Raw genomic sequence first — 6,763 nt, 5'->3', positions numbered from 1 at the left:
CTGAAAGATCTAGAGTTGGAGACGGAAAGTCCTAGTACTGAAGATTTGGGAGATAAGGGGAACCCTCCAAATAAAATAAGAAACATGGGGTTTTAAATAGCAATAAAATTTTATATCCATATAATATATGCTTGGGGGACGACATGGAGATATCTTAAGTTGTGGACTTAGCAGAGAAATTGTTGATGGGTCATGCTAGGGGTTGTAATATCTATATGGATAATCTTGTTGAATTTTTGGACTAGAAGTTAAGTTTGAGGTTTTCAGAGGCTCCTGATATCCTTTTGTTAGCAAAAGGTTGGTTCTAGTTAATCTTCAAATCGCATGAAGCAATGGAGTTAGTGGCAAAATAAGTTTGGTACATTGATCTACTCCAATTATTTTGAAGTTTTGGTCCCCTATGTTTGATGATAGCAGGGAGTGGCTCGATATCGTTCCTATGTTGGTTTGTTTCCCTAGTCTACCGACCCACATGTGGAACCTACAAAGTTTCACTAGTTTGGGGAATAGTCTAGGCTATTTCCTGGATGTGGACTACTCATTCAAAGAGATGAAGGATTTATCAGTTTCCAAAATTTTAGTCAGTTTGGAACTTCAAAAGAAACTCCATTGAGCTTTGAACATATGAAAGGGTTACATCAGACCTCAAGTTCTTTATTATGAAGGGCTACCTATTTCGTTTCCAAAGGTGCCATAAGTATGTTTACCTAGTTCAAAATTGAATACTTTCTTTCAAAAAACCATCACATTTGAAACAGGCAACAAAAAAGAAAAATTTGATGGTGCAACCATGGGTGAAGAAGGGGTTTTTCTTTCTGAAGATGGTGTGGCATCTACTTTTTAGGCATCGATTGGCTCTACAGTGCTTAGTTACATGTTGAAAACTCCTACAGTCTGTTGGACAGAAGACTCAACCTTGGTTCCAATGACAATGAAATTTCATTCAGCACCTCACACCTCAATTCCTAATACTTTTGTCCCCTTTCCTCTTGTCTTTATGCTTGTTAAATTTTTTTAAACTTTGAAAAGATTAGGATTTTTCTTCTGTGGGTATGGCTTCTATGGTCTCTCAAAATTTGTTCACTCCTTTATCCCTTGTAAAATCATGTTTTTCTATTCCCACTTGGTATTTTGTTACTCATCTCCAAGGTTGTCAGTTTCCTCGGGGTTTCTTGGTTCATTGGATGTGAGCGAAATTTTATATAATATTTGGTCAATGCTTGTACTCTTTTGTCTAAAGGTTTTTCGAATCAGTTGGGACAAGTCCTTGTCTAAGGTCTTACTGTGAAGGGTAGGGGGAGGAGGCCCCATATCTCTCAAGCTAAATCAAAGGATTGGGAATAAATGGCTATGGGTAGACAAAATTCTATTGATGGGGCCCTTAGAGCATTGATATCGCTTCATGGGGTGCCAAAATCAAATTTCTCCCTTTTAATTGCAGGGATTTAGAAAGTAATCCCAAAAAATATGCCCTGCGAAGTTTGTTTCAGGTGGAACATCTTGATGTTATTTTTCTACAAGAAACTCTTAGGGGTGGGGAGACCACTTCAAATTACTTAGAATTTGTCCTCCTCACCTGGAAATTTTTTTCTTTGGATGTCTGAGGTCAGTTTGGGGGCTTAGACTTGGGGTGGGATTTATGGAAAATCAAGGTTAAAAACTTTCGGAGTATCTCCTCTGGTCTTTGTATGGTTATTTTTACGGTGGAGCTGGATTACATCTTCACTTTCATCAATCTATATGGTCTAAATGAGGATCGAGTTTATTTATGGAATTTTTTTTCACCAAGTCGATTCTAAATGTGGAAAACATAATTATTAGTGGAGATCTAAACTTCTCTATGGGCGTGGCCGAATCTTGGGAAACTTGTGCTAGAATTGACCCCCTCTTAAAAAAAAATCTCATAATATTGAATCTAAGAGACTTTAGGGTCTTGTTACAGGTTGCATCAATCCCACATGGAGGAATATATGTGTGGGGGAATATCATATTGAAAAAAGGTCAAACCTGTTTCTTGTGGTTGAGGCCATGGTACTCAACTTCCCACTTCACCTACAATGGGTGGGTTCTACAGATGACTTTGATCATGCCCCTATTCAGTTAGAAATAAAAGGTCATTCCAATAAGCCAGCTAGCCCATTTAAAATGAACTCAAACTAGATTAAAGAGGAGATTTTTTGAGTTGATCCAGACCAATTGGAGTCCATTTCAGGAGGGCTCGGGGTTGTCTACAGCTTCACATTTTTAGAATAATCTATAACAAATTATTTTTTTGTCGAAGGAATGGGATATGACTATTCGCAAGAAGGAGGAGGAATATTTGGTGGAAATAAAACAACAAATTGAAGCTTTCTCATATTTTGGTGTTGCTAGCTTTTGTACACAGGAATGTAGGTAGCATTTGTGTATACTTGAATCTAGAAGGAAAGATATTCTTTCCAATAAGGAAGCTGCATGGTACCTTAAAACCAGGGCTATTTGGATGGATTGTGGTGATTAAAATACCAAGTTTTTTTAAATCATATGAAAAGGGTCAGAAAATATATAATACTGTTGGAAATAATACTGAGAGGGGGGGTGAATCAGTATTAGTAACTCAGTAATTTTTCATTTCCATAGCTAGATTTATATACACTACTTTAGCTACGTGAATCAGCGTGTACACGCGATTTTTATTAAAGCAACAAGCGTATATGCAGAGAACTTTTGATTTACCCAATTTATCATGTATTGAACTTTAACCAGTATGTCAGATATTAATTAGACAGTGCAATAAAAGTAGAAAAAAGCATAACCATCACACATGAACACCAAGATATAAGGTGAAAACCCAATGTGGGTAAAAACCACCTACTGCTATCATCTCTATCTTCTTTTAATAATAAGAAAACTATGTTTATAGTTTTGTACTGGTGTAGACTTATACTAGTATGCAGGCTTCTACCTACAGAAGGCTGCAACCTTCTCTCATTTTCTAGCTACTACTGGAAGGGAGCTACAACCCCCTAGCTCTTGTATTAGCCGATATGTTTGCTAGTACGTAGGTGCTAACCTACAGAAGGCTACGACCTTCTCTCTTCCTCCAGGGACCACGTTTGATAAATTTTTAGACTGGATCCATCAACAACATCACAAGTGTAATTCAATCATCAAATATATCTGCATCAACCAATCACCTTTTGAACCAACCACAACCGAATCAATCAATCACTTTGACAACCCATTAATCTGATCATTTAGATTAATGTCACCAGAATACAATAACCAGAACCTAGAACTCTGCAACAGCAAACAGCAACAACTAAAACATATTTTATAAGGTATACGCTACTTTCATGTGTCGAACCTGCGTGTATACGTTCTTTCCTCAAAGCCAACCAGCGTATACATCTACAAATATTAATTCATAATTCTATAGCTATTCGAGACTTCAGTTATACCTAGATCATATCATTTACAGAATAATATATGCGTCAGTATTCAGATCTAGAATATTCATGAGCAAAAACACATAATGATAGTTCATTTTACGCCTTAAGGTCCCGCTCCATCATTAGATCTAGTCCCTTATCATCCACTAAGGTTCATCCTTGGTTCAGAACCAGCAATGCACCATAACCCAATAACCTGCATACGAGATCTCACACTTCATCAGATATTCGATACTTGCACACTTTGGCCTAATGATCTTCTCCTCCTTTTATATTTTTAGGCCTTTCTCAATACCATGGACCAAAACCAATTAGGACCAATACCTTGGACCAAATACCTAGGGTGAATACCTCGAACCAGATACCTTGGACCAATACCATGGATCAAAATACCATGGACGAAATACTTCAGACCACAAACTTAGTTTTCCTAGGTATACGTGGTTTTCCTTTTGTGAAAGTTCATGTGTACGTATACGCTACTAGTGGTCAGTGAAACTGCGTGTATACGCGGCTTGGTCAATAGTGAAATTGCATATACCTCTCTTTCTTCATTCTGTGAGGACTGATTTGTAATTCTTTGTTGTTTACCTGCTATACTGTGATCTTTTATCTAAGTGAGTTGCCATCAAGGACAATACCTGCATCATAATGCCAACAATCTCCCCCTTTGGACTTGATGGCAACAACCATACGAAGTCACTCTCCCCCTTTAACATCAAGGGCAAAGGTTCATGCTCCCCCTGAGTACATGTTGAATTCTCTGATATGTTGAAGTGTGCTAACTGAGCTTCCATGAACGATCCCATGCTCCCCTTGAGCACAAGCAAAGTCTGCAAAAAGATGTTCTAAGACATGACCCTATACATACATCACTAATGACTCATACATACATCCATCTCCCAACCAAGTGGGGATATACCAATTGTTTATACATGAAAAAAACAAGACACATGACATCATCCATCCCATGCATAGTGGGGTTACAAATTAGGTATTTTTATGACCTTTACATTAAACGATATACATGATATATGTAATAGAGACCAATTGTCTTAACCAAGACTATGATAGTCATCAGCAACTATCACATGATCTGCACCATCAGCATCATTTATCAACAACATCTAGATCAGCAACATGTATATGTCCATAAATATCATCAACCTGTGTCAAAATATGTCAGCATATATCAACTCATCCTCTTGATCTAATCAAGAACTGCATGATATTTCTACAAGAACCTTTATTATATCATCACCAGGGAACATCCCATATCATCAACCATGATAATCAACATATGTGAGTATCAACTTATCATCATACAACAAGAACTCATCATCATTGATTAGGTACCAAAGACTTCTAGACATAATGCCAACAATGCTTTATTAGAAGCATACTGTGTTCTCCCCCTGAACCTGTTCCACCTGTTCACTGTCAGATCTAATCATTTGCATATGTCAGAAGAAATATCAAAACATCATCATCAATTAGATATACATCAAGTTATCAACAATTTTATGAGGACCAAAATATTTCCACATGTTATCAGCAGATTGTAACCATCATCAGACAGAGCAGATAATTGATAGAACCATAGCAGACCCCTTTTTCCTGAGTCTCGTCCACTACTTTTCTTCAAATCAACATATACGTGACTGTTCCCACAGAAACCCGCATATGTACATGACTTTGCTTCATGAAATTCGCGTATAACAACCTTTCTCTAAAAAATAGGATTTAACAGTAGGATTATGCAGCAACTACTCCCAGCTTTTGTTTGAAATATTCAAATGTTTCTCTGGGAAGTGGTTTAGTGAATATATCATTAACCTGTTCTTTGGAGGGAACATACTCCAATTTGACCTTTTGTTCAAGCACTTGTTCACGTAGAAAATGATATTTGATGGGTATGTGCTTAGTCTTGGAGTGCATGACTGGATTCTTTGAAACAATGATGGCACTTGTATTATCACATAAAATGGAGATGGGTGGATTACATGTGATCTGAATGTCTTGCAAGGTTTGAATCATCCAAAGTAGTTTTGTGCAACAAGATGCAACAACCACGTATTCTACTTCAGTTGTAGATAATGCAATTGAACTTTGTTTCTTGCTTAACCAAGACACTAACCTGGAACCCATATAGAATGCACCACCACTAGTGCTTTTTCTGTCATCAACACTTCCTACCCAAACTACATCTATATATGCACGAAGTGTAAGATCTGTATCTCTAGGATACCATAAACCAAAGTTCTGTGTTCCTTGAAGATATTTGAAAATCCTTTTGACTGCCTGAAGGTGTGACTCCTTTGGATTTGCTTGGAATCTTCCAACTATTCCTACTACATGCATGATGTCAGGTCGGGTACCTATTAGATAAATCAGACTGCCAATCATGGATCTATAAGTTGGTTGATGTACTGCCGCTGATTCATCATTTGAGCTAAGACTGCATCTTGTTACCATTTGGGTACATACTGGTTTATAATCTTCCATGTCGTACTTTTTCAAGATCTGTTTGAGATATTTGGTTTGTGAAAGAAAAATACCATCTTTATTTTGTTGAACTTGTATACCAAGAAAATAGGTAAGCTCACCAAGCAAGAACATGTCAAATTCTTGCTGCATTATGAAGCAAAATTCTGACTCATGGATTCTTCATTGCTACCAAATATGATATCATCAACATAAACAACAACTATTAGCAATTTATCAGTGTCAATTTTTATATATAGATTGCTATCTGCTGATCCCTTTGAAAAACTTGTTGGTGGAGATATTTGTCAAGACAGTAATACCAGGCCCTTGGAGCTTGTTTTAGACCATAGAGATCCTTTTTGAGTCCGCATACAAGCTCTGCATCATTTCCAAGAATGAATCCTTCTGGCTGTTCAATATAGACTTCTTCTTCTAAGTCTCCATTAAGAAAGGTAGATTTTACATCCATTTGGTATACTTTGAATTTTTGAAAACTAGAAAGAGCAAGAAACATTCGTATGGCTTCAAGTCTAGCAACAACTGCAAAATTTTCTTCAAAATCTATACCTTCTGGTAGTGTCGGTATCTTCATCCCTCCATCAGTGATCAAATTCTCTTGTTGCATTGCATGTTAGGTGTCTCACTCGATCAGCTGCATTCCATTAGGGTCATGGATCATCTGATGGTAGCGGTATATTATACATTTTCCCTCATGTCCTTTACCTGCTGGCCCATTTTCATACATCTAGATCATCTGCATTCAATTTTTGTCTTTAAATTTACAAAAGTCATTGATAGGATTTAGGTCTCATTAGGTCTAGGGTTTCGTCAATCAGGTCTTCAAA

Source organism: Pinus tabuliformis, chromosome 6 (assembly GCF_031772625.1).
Source record: "Pinus tabuliformis cultivar Carrire ecotype Pingquan chromosome 6, CPIR1, whole genome shotgun sequence".
In the NCBI taxonomy this organism is placed as follows: domain Eukaryota; kingdom Viridiplantae; phylum Streptophyta; class Pinopsida; order Pinales; family Pinaceae; genus Pinus; species Pinus tabuliformis.
Note: the sequence above shows the minus strand (reverse complement) of the source record.